We start from the raw sequence: 20,323 nt of genomic DNA, 5'->3' as shown, positions 1-20,323 counted from the left end.
TCTCTTATATACATTTAAAATATGTAGAATTACTTTATGCACATAATTCCAAAAGTGAGCTAAGGAAAAAGTAGCAATATCCTGAATTCTATTCTATTAATAATAAACTACCTTATACTGCTATATATTTTCATTGAAGTTTCTTTTATTTGATAATTATGACAACTTGTGAGAGATAATCACAGTAGAAAACAGAGCTTGATGGAAGAATGATACAATTTTCACAGACTCCAAATGCAAGGTGGGGCAAAAGTAGGTTTACAGTAGTCAGTACTTAAAACACAGACTTAATGAATCTACCGTATAATCATAAGTGGCATGTCTTTTTCTATTGCCACAATAATTAATACCTAATAATATAACTCACAATAATACTGAAACTCTTTAATTATTTTGGGTCTCTCTCTTCATTAGATTGCACTAAGTACTATTGTTCTTATAGGATATCATAAGATGAAAAATAATAAATGTTTTCCAAGAAAATGCAAGCCCACAAATTAATATCATCTGGATAAGTTTGCTAGGACTTTTATTATGGTTTATAAACTTTAGTTTCCCACAAGGAAGCATGTTAAAGTAATAGGACAGTTATTACATACTAAGGTAAAAGTACAATACTAAATAGATTCAATGAGTTGTTTTTCTGGGCAAAATCTGTTTGCTGAGATGCTCAGATTTGGTCCAGGTTATCAATGGCAGTATTCGAATGCCTGCTCTGGAGTTTCTTCTCTTAGTTGAAGCCTTCAATAACTCCTTCAGGACAATCACTGGAACCTTCTCTTCCCAATCAAACCACTACAGCACTAAGTGTATACCGTTATTCTAATGTTAGCCTGTAGGGAAACTCACCTTTTCCCCCTTTCTCCTGTTCTTCCATCATTTTATCCCCCAAATAGAGTATATCCTTCAATTATTCAAGTACAAGAATCTGCTTTTCCTGTGGGCTTTAGTCTCTTAGCAGATGCATTTTTTAGAAGCCTAGAATTAGGCTTGGAAGATCCAGCATTATTCTTGTCTGCCTAAGGGGACCCTTCCTTCCACCCTAAGAGTTAGCAAGCTGAGGCTCAGAGCTCCAGTATCCAGGGCAAAGGCCAAAAGCCCAAGGCATGGGGCAAAACCCTTGTTTGGCTCTGTTCTTCCTACAGTTGCTGGATCATGAGCTCTTCTTAAATAGACCTTTTCTCATCAACAAATTGGTGAAATATGAACAGTTCAAGTCCAGGTGTACTTTGGGAAAGAAATAGGCAGAAAAAAACAGCTTGCCTTGCCTATTTTAATACTTAGGTCCCAGTCCTCAGAACAAGAAGTTTCCGTGTGGCACAGTCATGCCAGTGTCTAAATGCAAACTTTAGGTGAAAGCCTTACATAGAAACAGTCTGTTTTTATGTTCCTTTGTTTATTAACCACAGCCTTTGACCACAGATTTTCTTTGAGACCCTAGACAAATAATAAGTGGCTTAACAAGGATAACACTTAGCAATTCAGCATTCTGAATTCTGGATTTATTTTCTAAAAAAAAAAATTATTGAATTTAATGGGGTGGCATTGGTTAATAAAATGATACAGGTTTCAGGTGCACAGCTCTACAGCACATCATCTGTATACTGCACTGTGTGTTCAGCACCCCAAGTCAGGTCTCCCTCCATCACCTGTATTTGGATGTCTTCACACTACCAGCAGTGTTTGTGACGTCATGATTACTTTTTCATAGGTTTATCTTCTCTCCAGAACTAAACATCTTGAACCAATAGAACACTTGTAATTCATGTTTTCTTCCCAGGCTGACTTACCCCTAGCAGGTACTTGATGCCTGGTGAACAAAAGATCAAAGGAATTGCAGGCAGCTACTCAGACAACCTGGAGAGCGTGCAAATGTGACACATGCAGCCTAACTCTTCATCAGTCTTGGAAAGTCTCCTATCCAGCTACATCTCTACAGTTTAAGTTGTAGACACAATTTATGAATTATTTTTCAGATAAAAAGTTAACCACAAAGAATAGACCCATATTGCCTGACCTGTGGTGGCGCAGTGGATAAAGCGTCGACCTGGAACGCTGAGGTCACCAGTTCGAAACTCTGTACTTGTCTGGTCAAGGCACACATGGGAGTTGATGCTTCCTGCTTCTCCCCCTTTCTCTCTCTCTCTCTCTCTCTCTCTCTCTCTCTCTCTCTCTTCTTTAAAGTGAATAAACAAACAAACAAACAAAAAAAGAATAGACCTATATCTAATAATTATTTTTAGATGTAAGTCACAGGGGTCCCAGAAATCAATGCTTCTCTTGCTATTCTCCAATACAATATCAGAAGATACATTCAAGTTTGTTCTAGGTAAAATTAAATTTAGGAGACAAAGGAAATATTAAGAAAAGTAGGTATCATTTATTACAACTTTTTCTAACAGCTTGTAAACGGAATTCTGAGGAGCTTTGTGAAAATGCAAAATTGAATGTTTCTCTGCTTGTTTACTTAACATTTTTTTCACTTGGTAATGATTGTGTTGTATGTTTATACTCTACAGGTTTAATTCATTTAATGAAAACAATACTTATTTTTGTTAAGACATTTCCTGTTTTGTGTCATGATGGGAATGAAGAACATGAACTTGGCATAAGGAGAAGTCAGGATTGCAATTTACTCATAAATAAAATGCTTTGACAACCTGGAAAGCAAGGCAGTCATTGTGAGCTCTAGGGAAGAAGAGTCACCTAATTTGCATTCAGTAATAAGAACCTTTCTTGTATGTATTAAGTGAAAGTGAGTGTCTGCACTGATGTTTTAAAACAGTTTCTAATTTTCCTCTCATTTGTTTTGGTCCTGCAGCTGTAAGAGAATCAATGAACACCGAGTCATAATATTAACATTTTAGATTGCATTTAAAATGATTATTCAGCTGGCCTCGATTTGTAAATCCAGGTGGTGATGTTGCAGTAATTGTGTTGTGATGTTTTCAGCCTGATAGGTTGTTCTTCTGTCTGATTCGGTTATTAAGTGTTAGCTCATGATTGGCTTTTTTGCCCTGGAAGTTCTTGAATTGGCTCATGTTTCTAAGCACTGATTCAGTTAGAGATGGTTATGTTGGATTGGTTATAAAATGACTTGTTCCAGTTTGGAAGAGTGAATGAAGTTGTAAGTGTGTTGTCATAGTAATTTAATTCCACACATCTTGGCAATTAGTTCCAAATTGCAATCTTAATCAGGTCCCAAAATAGCAGTACCATTTTAATTAGTTCAATAAAAGGTGCTTTGGAAAGAGGAATTGCACTACTAACTTACTAGGTCTACTTTGTATTTTTCTTTAAAGAGCTGACCTTCTCTACGGGTATGGGGAAAACAGCTGTGTTAGGCTTGCTTTCGGGTTTACTAGCTGCAAGCACTTCGCCTGAAGGGTGCCTGGGCATGTGGCAGCGTCATGTGTGTGGTCTATGTAAGGCTGCTGCGAGTACTTTTCCTCCAGGGCAATTCTCCCAGATTGCTCTCCTGCCGCTGTGAGGTGCAGTTTTTCCTGCTCTCTTGCTTTTCACTGTGAAAGCAGATTTTCCTTCATTTATTAACTCTTTTCCCTTCATTGTTTATTCACTTGCCTGTCTTTGTGAACCTCCAATAAACGGATATGGCCCGATGCTTTCCGGCTCTTCAGGTCCTCTACCATCTGCCCAAATTCAGTGAGAATTTGCCTGGCCTCAAGCACCAGCATTACATACGGTGTAATTGGCAGGATTTGGGAACTGCTGACACTCTTGAAGGGGGGATAAAGGCGTGGTCATTGTTCTTCAGCATATGGTTCCCCATGGCTGTCCTTTTAGGGACAGTGGGGTGGGTGTTTTTTATAGCCCTGAGAGGAAACTGAGAGCTCTGTGTGAGAGGCTGCCTAAGGTTGAGAGCTCCAGGGTGAGCTGCAGACAGAGCAGCAACAACAGCATGGACTGGGCAGTCAACCAGGGCAAATTACAAGGACCTGGGTTATCTGTTAAATTCCTGGGGATTGTCTGGTTGGGTAAGATAAAGGTTATCCCAGATACAGTTATAGATAATATCCAAGCATACCCTGTGCCCACTACAGTAAAAAAGTTACAGGAATTCCTAGGTCTGTTGGGGTACTGGCAAGCATTCATACCCCATTTAGCTTAGTTACTGTGCTTCCCTTGTCATATTTAATGTAATCTATTTGGAAACAGGGACTGTAATTTATTAGCAAACATCCCTGACCCTTTGGAAATCCTAGGTATTATTTTATTATATAGCTTATTTCTTCTTTTTAATCATAATTTTCTGTGATCTTGTGGATCGAATTCTATAGTTTCTAAACCAAAATATTTCTTTTGTACATTTTTAGATATTATTCCAGTGTGTTTCTCGTCTCAAAAAGCCACTCAGTTGAAGTCATTAATTACATCATCCCCTTACCACAAAGGTTATTTTCTTATCAATGACCTGCATGGGAGGGATGATCTACATGGGAAACTTGGAGATACCATATGATTGTAAATCCTTAGTAAGTTATCTGGTTTGCTAATAAAGAATTAATGTATTTTTTATATTTTGAATGTTTCAAGGAATTAACAAAAGTATCAGAGAAAAAGCACTAGCTACCAATATTTTATTACCAGCTAGAAATGTAATGACATAGTCATCACTATCCATGTTTAATAGCAAGAAATAATGGCTAAATAACTCTTACAGAGAAGGTATTATCCATTTTACAAAGATTTTTGAAGAGGTAATAGCCCTAAATATTAACCATTTTAGCAGCTCTTTTTGGTGCCAGTTCTGAGTGGAATGGGAGCACAAGCTACTTTCAACCCTATGAGTCATACTTTTATACCATTATCTTTAAAATTTAAATGTGGAAACAACTCACTAGCCTAATATAACCTTTTATTAAGTTTACAAACTTTAGTTTTTCCCAACAACACTTCTCAGAAGATGACTTCTAAATATATTTTTTTCCTATTTTAGAAAAAATTAAATAATTTTATTGCTTTGGTAACTCAATTTTGGTCATTATTGCTAAGGTGTATGATTTTATTTTTCAATCCTGGACTTTCAAAATGCGACAGTCTATTGCAACTTGTCAATGCAAAAGTGAAGCTACCATCTTAGTTATATCGGTAATCAAACATAAGTCCAGATTTCTAATAATAGAATTGGAAAATATATAAAACTTAAAGAAGACTTTATAAAAGTGCATTAAAAGAGCCAAAGTTCAAATAAGTTTAGGGTTGAGAGATTAAGCTGGCTGCTCTTGACTTCTTCCCACATGGGTGTGTCAACATCTACATTGCTTAAGTGGTGAATTAGAGAGCTAGAGACGGATCAGATCACCTTCACTTTCCCTGGAGAATACATTGACCTTTTTCTAAGCATTAAGCTCATCTTATTCTTGTTAATGTTTAATTCATATAGTAAATGAACGGAAAGGTAAAGCTCTCTGATTTGTAAGACATCACTGAGCATTGCATAATGAAAAGGAAACCTGTCTTGATTACTTCCTCTGATTTTAATATTGAACTAAGTCAGTTTAGGAGCAGCAACCATGGAATTTTCAATTTGTGAAAAGGCAAGGCAAATGTCTTGCCAATTATATTTGCCATGCCTTTCATTTCCTAGTTCATATATATCTACAATCATATTCCCAAATTATTTTATTTTAATAACTATACCAAGAGGTTGAGATATATTTGAATAATAAGATGTTAGCAAACTATTTGAAATAACTGAAAGAACAGGAAGCAACTGGTTAACATTGTGGAAAGAGAATCTCTAGGCTTCTTCAAACGAATGAGCCTAATAGCATGTTCTTGTTTAAAAGAAAGAGCAATGACTAAATTTTTGGAACATTTTGAACTGTGATAAAAAGAATGAAGGTAATTATTTTCTTTTTCACAGTATCATCTGTCTCCCAAACATTATAAAAACTGAGAATTTACATAAATGGGTCTATCAGAATTTGTCTTTTACAGGATAATTGGCCACTCTAAAATAGAATGGGCATGGCAGCAGTCAGCCCCATCGAATAAGTAGCCATAGTGCTCATGAGCACTGGCTGCTACATGAAAAATGAGAAAAGGAACCAAGTATTTAATCAGGAGTTACTCTGGGTTGGTTTTCTTGTCAGGCATATTATATATAGATTAAATAATTAATTGCAGAAAGAAAAAAAACTGTAAATTAGGAATGTCTTACTTTAATAGATGAAGATGCTGAGCTTCTGTGGCTCCTATAATTCACCCGAGTGCAACAAAAAGAGTTGAGTTGAACCAAGTTCTCTTTGTCCCATAGCTATGTCCAAAACTTGACCTTGAGTTAAGAGTTTGGACAATCAATGGATATTGAGCTAAATGAATTGCCCTAGGGTAATTACTGAGGATGATTTAGAAGGATAACTTAATTTACAAAAGGTCTATTTTGTTTTCCTTTGCCAACTTTCATGATTTATCCTATTATGTAATACTGGATTGTAAAAATGGGAATGGAAACGAGCCTTTTTATTGGATGTAGTAAATTTGCAAGCAAACAACAATGATACTAATTGCTGTTTCTCCTACCTCTTACCTGTTCACAGGTGAAGGATCTTTAGAATGTGGTTTGGCCCTAGCTGGATAGCTTGCTTGGTTAGAGCATTGTCCTGAAATGAAGAGGTTGCCAGTTGGATCCCAAATTAGGGCACATATAGGAAGAGATGTTCCTCTCCCCTCCCCTCTTTCTCTCTCTCTCTTTCTCTCTCTCTCTCTCTCTCTCTCTCTCTCTCTCTCTCTCATTGTCTCATTGTCTCCCTTCTCTTAATTAGGGCACATATAGAAGAGATGTTCCTCTCCCCTCCCCCCTTTCTCTCTCTCTCTTTCTCTCTCTCTCTCTCATTGTCTCATTGTCTCCCTTCTCTCTTAAATCAATTTAAAAAAAATTTTAAAAGAATGTGGTTTGAGCAGAGCTGAGTTCATTTTCAAGTATTTGGCTTTGACCTAATATAGAAATCTTCAGAAGCTATTGCATTACGGAAAAGCAACCCCTACCCAAAGTTCAGCCTTTTCATCTTTTAGAACCAGAACAAGACCCACTGATCAATGTCCCCACAGCTAACTACTTCAGAAATCAGAAATTGAGTGTGAGTTGGGCAAAAAGGGCTGTTATTTCTTTAGGCAACCAAAGGAGACAAGTTTTGACAATACTATATATCACAATGACTTTTTTCTCATTATTCTAATAATACAAAATTATCATAATTCAACTATACAGTTAGTAACTCCGTGCTATTCTAGTTATTTTCTTCATTCATCACTTAGCGAAACACCAATCTGTCTTTTTTCTATATAATCTAGTAACACATTACCAATGCTTTTCTATGGTTCCCCTCTCTGATTAATTTCCCTCTCTTAGCTACTTTTTGGTTTTCCTTAACTGTGCTCTTTGAAAACCCCATATGTCCTCAACCCCTTGACTGAAATCCAATCCTGGGAAAAATTAAAACTTGACGTTCCATCTGTACACCTCCACCTCTCATGTCAATGTTATTGAACAGTCCTTTGGAACATTTCCCTAAGCACGAGTGTGTTGTACCATTAGTCACACTATCCTTCTCCTTTCCTCGTCCCCTAAAGACAAGCAATATCTTGTAGGTCTCTGGATCAGGCTTGAGAAATGTACTTGAACATGGCAATTGGAAGCAATAGGAACCTCAGTAGTGTTTGTTTATTTTTTCCTGCATCTTTCTTCTTTGTTTCCTAATAGTTCTAGGATTTTCCATGTACTTCTGGTCAAATTTTTTGCTTGCCTATCTAAATATAACAATTGACTATTCTGTATTTCTCTACCTATTACATTGTCATTTAAAAGAATGACCAATACTGAAATGAATAGAATTTCCTAATTTTCAGGAAGCAATTTTGATCCAACTTGAGTGATTGTTCTCTAGTCTAATCACTATGACTGGGGAGAGACAAACTATCATTTTGTACATACAGTTGTCTAGAACTACACAAACACATAGAGAGTAAAAAAGCTATCTTCAAATGGTATAGTGAGGCACACATCTTTATACCCTATAGTGTATAATGACCACAGAATAGTTTATCTAGATTTTTATCTGAATTTTTACTATTTCTCAAGGGATAATCTTATTTCATACTTCACTGAAAAACAAAGCTTTCTCCTCTCCCACAAACTTTTTCTCTGTATTTTACTATGATATGGAAACAATTCTTAAACCAGGAAAAAATTTGGATAACTTGAAAATTGAGCTTATGAATTGAACATCATTCTGATATCAAAGCTGATGAAAATAGAGCAACAACAACAAAGAAATGAAGTAAAATGCCTCCAGTGACCAGAAACAGAATAGAAAATAAAATACTAGTCTATTTGAGACATTTAAATCTCTTCCTTCCTTTCACAGGGTTCAAATAGTGGCCTAAACATATAGGCTAACAATTTCTATTGTTTACTAAACTCCCACTTTTTCACAGATCTCATCTCCTGTAACTGACTGAAGACACGATTCAAGTAATACTCCTTCGTGCCACTCTGCACATTATCAATTTTTTTTTTCTGAAGTTGGAAACGGGGAGGCAGTCAGACAGACTCCCACATGCACCCGACCGGAATCCACCAGGCATGCCCACCAGGAGCGATGCTCTGCCCATCTGGGGCATTGCTCCATTGCAACCAGAGCCCATCAAGTGCCTGAGGCAGAGGCCATAGAGCCATCCTCAGCGCCTGGGCCAACTTTGCTCCAATGGAGCCTCAGCTGCAGGAGGGGAAGAGTGAGACAGAGAGGAAGGAGAGGGGGAGGGATGGAGAAGCAGATTGGCGCTTCTCCTGTGTGCCCTGGCTGGGAATCGAACCCGGGACTCCTGAATGCCAGACCGACACTCTACCACTGAGCCAATTGGCCAGGGATTCAATATTTATTTTTATACTACATCATCCCATCAGAGTACAATTGTGTCTTAGAAAGCAAATAAAGCAAATCCAAATAATAATAATAATACCGATAAACCAAACAACAAGTAATTTTAACCCCATTTTTCCTTCCAGATACTATCCTATAGCAAAATCATTTTTGATTGTCCTCTTCCCATTCCCTCTGAAACTCACCACTCTACTAAGAGCGATCTTAGTGGGGGTGTGAGTGCTCTTCATACTGCCATCCCTGGTGGTAAACTCTCATTCCTTATCCTATTTGTCCATCAGCAACACTTCCTACAAGGGATGCTCATTCATTCACATATTCATTTGCTTTCCTTCATGCCTCTCTGTCCTGGTCTTCTCTTACCACACAAATAAACCTTCTCACTTTCCTTTGCTGGATAGACTCCATCTCCCAAACCTCACATTATACAGTGTCATTGGCTCATTCCTCACCCCTCAACTCATCTCTATCCACTCCTTTGGTGATTTTATCCTATCTCATGTCTTTAAACACCTTCCTTATGATTACAACTCTCAGATATGTCTCTATCCAGGACCTATCCTAACATATCAGTTTCAGATATCCAAATCATTTGCAAAAGTCTCTCCTTAGATCAGTGGCCTAGTGAACATAGTGAACATAACTGGCGCCGGGGGCACGACACTTTATTTGCGCCCCCCTCCCCTTCTACTACGCTATTCTTGTTTGTCTTGGAGACCATCTGGCACACCCCTGTCAGTGGTTCCTGGGGCAAGATAGACCCCTTTGTCCCACTCCCCCCATTATGCTACTGCCTTAGATTTCTAACAGGCAGTTGAAATTTAACGTGTCCCAAACCAGTCTTGTGATTTCTATTCTCTCCACACAAACCTGTTGCTTTTCAAGTTTTTGCCATCTCAGTTAATTCCAATTTCATTGATCTAGCTTAAAGCCTTTTCATTTACACACCTTATGTATGATATTTCACCATATACACTCAGCTCTATTTTTCTGAACATTCAAATTCTGTTGACCTCATACCACCAACACTGCTTCCAGACTGGTCTGACCCTCCAAAGTCTCTTGCTTGTATTACTATAGTTGCTTCCTGACCAATGTCCTGATTCCAACCCTGCCCCTTGCCTATTTTTAACCAGTCAGAGGAATAATTTTAGAACCAATTTCAGAACAACACACTTCACTGCTCAAAATTTTCCAGTGAGTTCATGACACTCAGAATGAAAACCATTGTCATTCTCAAACTCACCTGACAGCTTGTTCCCTCTCTGACTTCATTTACACTGTCTCGATATCTCTTATCGCTTTCACCTGCTTTATTTTTCTCCATATCAACTTTTAAATGATGCATTATACATTCTACTTATTAAGTTTAAGTCTTTCTTACTCTATTAATTCCATGAGGACAACTATTTTTGTGAATTTCACTTTTTTCTGTGTTCTCAGCACTTAAGAGTGGTTGGCACATAGCAAGACTAAAAATATTTTCTGTGCGATGGAAAATATATTGAGTATATCTTCTTTGTATAGAAAGCTTTGGAAGTCTGACAGTTCTCTTCTGGGTTCCCTTTCCTACACTTAATCACCACTAAAAACTTTGAGCAAGACCTCACCCACCACTCTGGAGCCAATGAGTAAAAAGAGACAACTGTTCCTTCCCCATACTGTGCTGTTCCTATATTATCTCCATAATCACGACCAATTTAAAATATATATGAAGAGGTTTTATGGTTATTTTAGAAAGAAATCAGGGGACAAATTTATTAATTTATTTATTAATTTGTTCAACAACTATTAATTATCTGGAATTTTTTGAAGCCTGGAGGGCATTGTTATTAGGTAGTCAGTCCTATATGTACAAGGTAATAGTCACCTTTGAGTTCTACATGTAACTCCCCTCCTTGTATCTAAGATTTTATCTCCCTGCATTGCTTCTTTTATTAAGCAAACCCCATCACCACTACTGCCCTAAAACAACTATTTGTCCATGATTCTAACCCCTCATCCACCCCTGCCACTTACCCAAATGCCCTATAAAAAATCCTAAGCCTCTTTAAGTCTAAAGTAACATCCCTTCAAGAATCCACAGCAATTTTGAAAGGCCAGTGCAGCCAGAATCTTGAGGGATGTGTCTTTTTACTGGGGAAGGATGGGCAGAGGAAGAGTGGAGCACAGGAGCTCCTTCTGTTTTAATTTTCTTTTGATATTTTTTATTTTCTTATGATTTTAATTTGGTTTACATAGATTCAAGTGTCCCACTGAATATATCTCCCCTCACCACCTTATTCCCCTCGGCCCCTCTTATACCCCTCCACCCCAATGTCTCTCCCCCTTCCCTCCAGGATTTGCTGTCCTGTTTTCTATAATGCTGTGTTATATGTATATAATTTCATTAATCTCTTTCCTTCTCTGATCCCATTCTTTTGATATTTTTATCTCTGTAACTTTTAGGCAACAGATACATTCAGCTATTGCATCTATTACATTAAATAGATGTACATCTACAGAAAGAGAATTTAATTTCCAGGGGACTGCAATCTAAATACATAATGTAAAATAATTATTTCCTCAATTAGTAAGTTCTTTGTGTCCTTCTAAATATTACAAAATTAGCATATGCACTTAGTGTAATGTCTGTCACTATTCAAACAGGCTGTTTCATTTAAGAACTTGACACACTAATACAAAAATATACATATTTGAAGGAATTCATAGCTTGATAAACTAAAATAAGTATTATTTTTTAAAAAGAAAGGAATTGTTTTTAAAATGTATTTCAAAGACCATGATTAAAAAAATGTGATACTAGTGTGCAAAAGAATATATTATACTCTGTTCACAATTACTGTCCCAGAAATATATCCTAATGTTAGGACAATCTAGCATAATAAATATGGAATTTCAGAAACATAAAAATTAGATATGTAATAATTGGTCCTGAAATCATTAGCTAGTTATTGAAGAAAAATAAGATTGTAAATCCATACTTATTACAATTTCCTGGTAGAAGGATATAAAAGAAATAAAAAAATATTAAGAAAAAAATTGGTCAGAAATATTGGTTGGAATATCTTCTAAACATGGCACAAAATGCAGGAGGAAATCAACATTTGAAGTTCAGTATCATAATAAAAATACATTTTATGAATCTAAGTAATGATTTATATAATATATTAATAAGCAATATAAATATAAGACTAATTCGCCTTTGTGTACAAACAAAAGATCCAGGGGCTAGAAAGCTACTGCCAGAAATTTTATTCTCATGGGTCCTTTTGCTTTATTTTATTCTCCCACAAGCCCTAAGTTAAAAGGGCACAGAGGACTCTTGCCAGCTCAGATGCTCTCTCTGTTTCTCTGAGGTGCCATGTGGCACAGGAGTCGTGACTGGAAACTGAATTAATGATCATCTTGGCTGACAGCTATTATGGATGCATCTTTGCTACTGTTGCACAATCTATGTGCAATTCTACCCAGAAGAATGACAGTCACAAATCTAAACAGACTTGTAAGTTGTTTCCAATTCCTAAAGCCTTTTAAGGATGTAATATTTAGCAGAAGTAAGCACACTGTCTAACAAAGGTGGGACATGTCTTCATATATAATGAATTAGTCAATAAAGAGCAGAGGCACAATACAGACAGCCGTAGTCTTGTTCTGAGCTGCACTGTTGCCGGACTTTTTTTCTTGAAAGTTAAGAACAATACATCTGCTCAAAATCCAAATCAAGAAGCTGAATTGCTTTGAAATTCAAACAAAAGAAAGACATACTATCTCAGACAAGGAAATATCTAAAATGACTTACTTATACAAAATAAGACTTATACAAGGTTGGGCAAAAGTGGGTTTACAGTGGAGAGTATGCAAATCACAGAGCTTATTTTTGTATTATTATTATTGTTATTTTTCATACTAATAAATGTAAACCTACTTTTGATCCCCCCCTATATGTGGGCAAAAGAAAAAAAGAAACCAAAGAAAGTTGAAATGAGACTGGGTAATTTACATAGCACAGTGTCCTAGTTACATGAAGAGAACCACAGAAGCTCTACTCAGATACTAATTTTCACTAAAATCAGTACCCATGATGCTATGTTCATTGTCTAGGACAGGGGTCGGGAAAATTTTTGGCTGAGAGAGCCATGAACGCCACATATTTTAAAATGTAATTTTGTGAGAGCCATACAACATGTTTAACACTACATACAAGTATATGTGCGCATTTTATATAAGACCAACACTTTTAAAATACAATAAGTCTCTGAATTCTTTTTAATAACATTGTTATGCTGTTGCTAACCAATGATGAATAAAGTACTTCTTACCATTAATGCAACTTCTGGTGCTGCATGGTTTTGCTGATGGCTTTGTATTGTGGTTGATACGTGGTGAGGTTAAGCTTCATGCAGGCATTGAGACTTCCATCCGTTAAACATGATCATAGGTTGGTCTTAACATTCTTTAGATGTAAGAAAGACTGCTCACATGCATACGTAGAGCCACACATCATCAGTACAGCAATACTCACATGCTGCAGTGTGTGGTATGTGACGAGAAGTGCGTTCCAAGTTTTGACAATCAGCTGGTCTGCGGGTTGAAGTTTTTTCATTTCTCCCCACTTCTGATTTCTCGCCAACTCTGCTTGCTGTCGTGCAAGTCTTTCCAAATCTTCATTCACACCCACATGTCTGAGGCCCTCAGGTCAGCAGCTTGTAGCTTAAAATCTCTGATGGAGACACTGGGGATGTAACTCAGGTTGGTGCTGTCCACTACACACTCATGTGGATAGGGGTTGAACTTAAAAAAATGAGTGCACTCACAAAATTCTCCAAAGCATGCTTTGAATGAATGCAGGAGATTAGATGTGAAGCCCACTAGCTGCTGGAGATCAAGATGTTGAGCAGGGTCACTTGCTGTGCATGCATCTTTAAACTCTCCCAGTTTTTCAAAGTGTAGTAAATGATTTGTTTTGATGTCAGTGATGAAGAGTTCCAGCTTGTTTTCAAATGCAAACACTGCTTGTTGAAGGGATAAGACTGTATTTCCAATGCCTTACATTTTCACATTGAGCTGGTTCAGATGTTCAGTCATGTCCACGAGATAGAACTTCAGGAGCCACTCAGGGTTAATTAACTCAGGATGCTTGACGTATTTTATTTCAATAAAAGTCTAGATTTTACTCAGACAAGCCGCAAAATGGCTGAGCACCTTCCCTCTTGACAACCAATGCAAATTGCTGTGCAGAAGCAGACCAGGATAATTATTCCCAACTTCATCCAGCAGTGTTTTAAACTGGCGATCATTTAAAGCTTGGGCAACAAAAGTTGACCACCCTAATGACCAGTGACATCACCTCACCAAGCTGCTCACCACACATCTGAGCACAAAGCGCCTCCTGAAGTAGGATGCAGTGAAAACTTAGGATGGGTCTCTTTTCATGTTCATGAAGAAGCGCTATGAATCCTCTGTTTTTCCCCACCATTCACAGAGCACCATCAGTACACACCTAAATAAGTTTATCCATTGGTAGATTTTTTCTTTAGCAAACTCAGTGAAAGACTTGAATAAATCCTCACCTCTTGTTGTCTCTTTCATAGGCAAAACAGCAAGACTTTCTTCATGTAGTGTGTCACCAACAGCATACCTTGCAATCATGCTGAACTGGGATGAATGGCTTATGTCTGTTGACTCATCCAAAGCAAGAGAAAAGAATGGTGTTGCATTTCTGTCCTTCACTTGTGTTGCCTCAATTTGATTTGCCATCATGATGGTATGATCGTGAACAGTTCTTGCCGACAGAGGCATGTCTTTTATTCGTTTGATTATTTTGTCTTTATCCGAAAAGTCTTCAAAAAGTTCATTGGCAACATCAAGCATGAATGTTTTGGCATTCTCCCCATCAGTGAATGGCTTTCCATTTCTCACAATTGCTAAAGCACCAGCAAAGGTAGCCGAATTCCAGTCACCTTGTTGGGTCCAAACACGAAGTTGCTGCTGACTAGCTTGCACTCTGCGCAGTAGCTCTTGACATGCTTTCTTCCTGCTGTTCCTCCTGGATATTTCGATGCAAATGTAGTATGGCATGTGTCGAATTGCCACTTTATATTTGACCTTTTCATCTATGCAATTTTATCATTGCATATTAGACACACTGCAGAACCTGCTCTCTCCACAAAGGCAAATTCCTCTCTCCATTTCTGCTGAAAAGTACGATACTCCTCATCTTTTTTTCTTTTAGCCATCTTCTTTGTCAAAAGGGTTTCTGCAATTAGCTAGCTGACTACTTGATTAAAAGTAGGGAAGTTTACTTCCTGACCTCACAACGACCCATGTACGTTATGCATTATCCAATAAAAATTTGGTGTTGTCCCAGAGGAAAGCTGTGATTGGCTCCAGCCACCTGCAACCATGAACATGAGCAGTAGAAAATGAATGGATTGTAATACATGAGAATGTCTTATATTTTTAACATTATTATTTTTTTATTAAAGATTTGTCTGCAAGCCAGATGCAGCCATTAAAAGAGCCACATCTGGCTCACGAGCCATAGGTTTCTGACCCCTGATAGGACGTGCATCAGAGATTTTATAGATGACCTGTTTCAACATAAACTCAGAAACTCATTAGAAGAAAATTATTAAAGCTTTTTTGTAAACCATATCAGAAGGAATAGTTTGTATTTTGTGGCACTTCACTTCTACAGAAAAACATTTTTGTTTTTGATTTTAAGAAATGAACCTGCCCTGGCCGGTTGGCTCAGCGGTAGAGCGTCGGCCTAGCGTGCAGAGGACCCGGGTTTGATTCCCGGCCAGGGCACACAGGAGAAGCGCCCATTTGCTTCTCCACCCCTCCGCCGCGCTTTCCTCTCTGTCTCTCTCTTCCCCTTCCGCAGCCAAGGCTCCATTGGAGCAAAGATGGCCCGGGCGCTGGGGATGGCTCTGTGGCCTCTGCCTCAGGCGCTAGAGTGGCTCTGGTCGCAACATGGCGACGCCCAGGATGGGCAGAGCATCGCCCCCTGGTGGGCAGAGCGTCGCCCCATGGTGGGCGTGCCGGGTGGAGCCCGGTCGGGCGCATGCGGGAGTCTGTCTGACTGTCTCTCCCTGTTTCCAGCTTCAGAAAAATGAAAAAAAAAAAAAAAAAAAAGAAATGAACCCAACCCTCAGGTAAGAAATCAGCCTGTATGAAAAGAAATATATGACCATTAGTTCATGTTTCCTATTTACATAATCCACCACAAAGTTATATTTAAATGTTTATAGAGATAGTATCAAAATGGAACATTGAAATATTGATAAAGAACTGACTCCTACCGGTATGAGCCTGTCCTGTGCATGAGTTCTGTGGCACAGAATTCCTTTGTCTTCAGTCTCTTCCTGGTCAATAACGCCACCACTGTATGGAAGATTCAATGGACATTAGCCCTCTGAGGCCCCAAAACTAGCTTTCCAGTTGTGAACTAAAGGCTGACAAAGATTATCATTCTAATGTGGATAATGATGATGAGCACCAGTTAGCTTTAAGAATGGTTGGTTTAGGACAGGGGTAGTCAACCTTTTTATACCTACCACCCACTTTTGTATCTCTGTTAGTAGTAAAATTTTCTAACCTCCCACTGGTTCCACAGTAATGGTGATTGATAAAGTAGGGAAGTAACTTTACTTTATAAAACTTATAAAGCAGAGTTACAGCAAGTTAAAGCATATAATAATAATTACCAAGTACTTTATGTCGGATTTTCGCTAAGTTTGGCAGAATAAATCTTTATAAAACAACTTACTATAGTTAAATCTATCTTCTAATTTATACTTTTGTTGCTCCACTACCGCCCACCAGGAAAGCTGGAATGCCCACTAGTGAGCAGTAGGGACCAGGTTGACTACCACTGGTTTAGAAGCTGGTACAAAGGAAGAATAGCACATTGTTGAAGCAGTAGCTTCAATTAGGGTAACACTAATACTATGGTGACACTGCTATGATTGAAAGTAGACGGTTTCCCCTGGTGGCTTTGAAGTAACACCACCTGTGGTCTTACAGGCAAAGTGTGGCTCAGGGTCCACGCATCTCAGTGGACAGCACTCAGAAAGATGCAGTCAGAAGATGAAGAAGAGGAGGATGGGAAGCTCCTAGTATATCTGGAAAGCGTTCTGCCCCAGGAAGGGGTAATGAGAAAAAAGTGAAGCACTGCAGATGAAGATGATAATGATAATGATGATGGTGATGATGATGATGATGATTTTGAGGATGAGGAAGCTGAAGAAAAAGCTCCAGTAAAGAAACCTATATAAGATAAAAGGTACAAAACCAAACTAGAATGGAAAAAATTCTAAACCATCAACACGAAAATCAAAAAGGTCAAGAAATCCTTCGAAAAACAACAGGAAAAAAACTGCTAAAGCATTCAAAGGACCTAGTTCTGTAGAACAGTGGTCCTCAAACTTTTTTGGCCACAGACCAGTTTAATGTCAGAAAATATTTTTACGGACCGGCCTTTAGAGTGGGACGGATAAATGCACAAAATAAAATTATGTGACCAGCGAAAAAACTGTAGTATTTTTAAATATAATTGTCGAACTTACAAGACAAGCATCAAGAGTGAGTCTTAGACAGATGTAACAGAGGGAATCTGGTCATTTTTTAAAAATAAAACATTGTTCAGACTTAAATATAAATAAAACGGGAATAATGTAAGTTATTTATTCTTTCTCTGTGGACCAGTACCAAATGGCCCACAGATCAGTACCCATCCGCGGCCCGGGGGTTGGGGACCACTGCTGTAGAAGATATTAAAGCAAAATTGCAAGCAAGGGTAGAAAAAGGTGGTTCTCTTCCCAAAGTGGAAGCCGAGTTCACTAATCATTTGAAGAATTGCTTCCAGATGACTGACCAGGAGGTTATTCAAGATCTCTGGCAGTGGAGGAAGTCTCTTTAAGAAAATAGTTTAAACAGTTTGTTAAAATTTTCTCTTATTTCATTTCTGTAACAGTTGATATCTGACCATCCTTTTTTAATTCAGAAAGAACTTTGCCTAACAGTCTGATAAATGTTGTCCAGGTTCCATTGCCTAGAATGTGTTACCAGAATGCCTGTTTAGTTTTAAAGATGGAACCCCACCCTGTGCTTGGTTTTAAGTATATATGAGATGTTATGATAGGACATAGCAATAGTGGTGATCAAACAGATGAGGAAAGTGGAGAAACAAAAATACACATGTGAAATAAGCTCAGTATTTTAATAAAGTAAAAAAAAAAAAACCAACCAGACTCCATTTGCATAAATTAAATGGTATTCTTTTATATATAATTGATATGATGGTCCATCATTTATTCTTTCAGGGAGGGGTGTCCATATGCCATGTCACACATGTGTTTGCTGCTGGGCATGCTTAGTTGGGGGAGATAAAAAAAAAGACAGGAATTCTTGCCACAAAGAACACATTTTTCTAAAGGTGCATATTCTGAACATTTTCTAATTCTGTGGACTAGACAGATGCATTGAACAGTCCATCTTCTCTAGTATTACTTTTTGACTAGTGTTATGGCTTAGTAAGATTGCTGACTGACAAAGCTATATAGCTTTGGTAAAAAAATGGAACGTATCCAGAGAAGATGGATAATTTGTGGTCAATAGAAGGAATTACATTTAGGCATATAAAGCATCCCAACACTCAACTTCAACTAGATTATCTCTATACTTTCTGAGGAGAGCCACACAAAAAGGAAGGAAAAAATCTTGTATTGAGGAGGCTTACAGTAGGGGCATCTTGAAAAAACAGTAATCCTTATCATATAAATGTTTCTGCTGCCATCATTTAATTTAGAAACAGTGTGTGTTGTTAAAAAATTCACAAGAATACAACAGTGTCTGGACAAACTGGGAAATTACTGAGTGTTATAATGGCTTGCTTGAGAGTTGAAAGTGGTTTGGAAGGGGGGCTGGCTCTCTCTCTCTATAGGAGCTCTTTCTTCCTGGCCTTATGAAGTATTTTGTAAGGTTATAGTAGACAGATATGTAATAGATCAAACTATGTGAAAACATAATAATTCCCAAATGTTAATTATAATCTTTTTCAGAAACAGAGAGATTGTATATCTTGCAAAATCAACCTGTATAAGCATACTTATGATTTATTATTAACTCTCTTGCAAATTCCTATACTTTTATTTCTCCATTTTCCTATATTTATTTATTATGTTCATGTTTGTGTACATGTATGTGTTTGAGTATATAAATCCAGGTTAATTTTTTGCTTGGAATGCCAAGTAAATGACAAATATTCTCATTTTTTGTCAGTAGGCATAAAAATGGATGATTATAAAAACTATTTGTTTCATAAAAAATTATTATGAAAATATCTCAAATATATTATAGGTAATTTTGCTTTCTTCAATAATGCATTTTGAATGCAAAATACCTGTTTAAGAATACTAGCTTTAGTCTGTACTCCTCTGTGTTTGTTTACTTTAAGCCATAATAACGTGGGTGTCTCTGCAGTATTCTAGACCAAGAGCCTTCCACTCTATAGTCCACTGTGTTTCCCCTGTGCCAACATTTTTCTGTAGAACCCCTATTATGATCTTTCTATAATATAAAATCAATTAGCACTAATTTAAACAAAACAAAACAAAAACTTTAAAAACTCATTTTTAATATTGTCTGAAGAATAATGTCTGTATTTCTTAATAATAATTATTATTTCCCATTGTCTTTCAGTGATACACTTATCTTAGCAATAGTAAACTCCTCAGTGCACTAAATATATTTCATTATGATATCTTGTTTTTTTACTCATCTCATCTTTTATACATGCTGTCCACTTTGCTTTGAATGCTCTCTTCTACCACTCATGGGCTGGGCAACTTTCACGACCCAGAATTGTTGTTTCCTGGTAAGCAAGTCTTACTCATCTCCTGCGACTGTTAATTTATATGTATGTCTATATCCTTGTGAAAAAGAGAAGGATGCTTCTGCTCCCAGATAGAACTCTTGTTTTTACATTTTATTTGGGCTTACATTGTAGGAAAGACCAAGTCTTGGATGCTCATATGTAACTCTCAGAAAGTAAAATCATTTGCGATGTCCATTGATTAAAGAAACAGCATACGTGTTAGAATGTAAACTCAAACTGAGAAGACCTCTAAGTAAAGCTTTGAGAAAAAGAAAAAAAAAAGAAAAAACTCATTCTCTCGATAATGATGATAATGATTTTTACATACTAGTAGGAGATTGCTTCTGCCCAGAAATCCGTGCAGTGCTGATTTCCATGTGCAAAGTGGACATGGGCTAAGAAATAGAGAGAAACAAGTTCCTCATGTGCTTCAGAGCTAAAGGAGAATCAATCTGTATGGTAATTGAAACAATATGGGGACTTCGTGCTCTGAGAGAAAATTAATTATGGAAGATTAGAAATATGTCTTTTTAAA

General features: G+C 37.4%; 1 pseudogene; it reads left to right on the top strand.

The window, feature by feature from the left end:
* Positions 1–3,322: 3,322 nt before the first annotated feature.
* Positions 3,323–17,832, top strand: LOC136392132 (nucleophosmin-like; annotated as a pseudogene).
* The last annotated feature ends 2,491 nt before the right edge of the window (positions 17,833–20,323 follow it).

Source organism: Saccopteryx leptura, chromosome 2 (genome assembly GCF_036850995.1).
Source record: "Saccopteryx leptura isolate mSacLep1 chromosome 2, mSacLep1_pri_phased_curated, whole genome shotgun sequence".
Lineage (NCBI taxonomy): Eukaryota > Metazoa > Chordata > Mammalia > Chiroptera > Emballonuridae > Saccopteryx > Saccopteryx leptura.
Note: the sequence above shows the minus strand (reverse complement) of the source record. Positions and strands in the feature narration are given on the sequence as shown.